Consider the following 324-nt stretch of genomic DNA (forward strand, 5'->3'; position numbering starts at 1 on the left):
TATGTTATGCATATATATAGGTGTACGTATTTTTTTTTTCCTCCCGAGGTTTGATTCACTTTTTTTGTTGTTTTCATTTTCCTGGGATGGTGGCAGGCCCCAGCCTTAAGCTGTGATCTCAGTTCTGGCTTTCTTCCTTTCACTTCCTTTCCATGTCTCCTGTTCCAGATGGGCACTACCACCTCAGGCTCTGGCCCTTAGGTTTCATTTTCTGCACTGATGCCCTTATACACAGCGGTCCCCAACCTTTCTGGAACCAGGGACCAGTGCTCCAATGAGCATCTAATGCCTGATGATCTGAGGTAGAGCTGAGGCGGTGATGCC

The sequence above is a fragment of the Pteropus vampyrus genome, unplaced genomic scaffold (genome assembly GCF_000151845.1).
Source record: "Pteropus vampyrus isolate Shadow unplaced genomic scaffold, Pvam_2.0 Scaffold278, whole genome shotgun sequence".
NCBI classification, from domain to species: domain Eukaryota; kingdom Metazoa; phylum Chordata; class Mammalia; order Chiroptera; family Pteropodidae; genus Pteropus; species Pteropus vampyrus.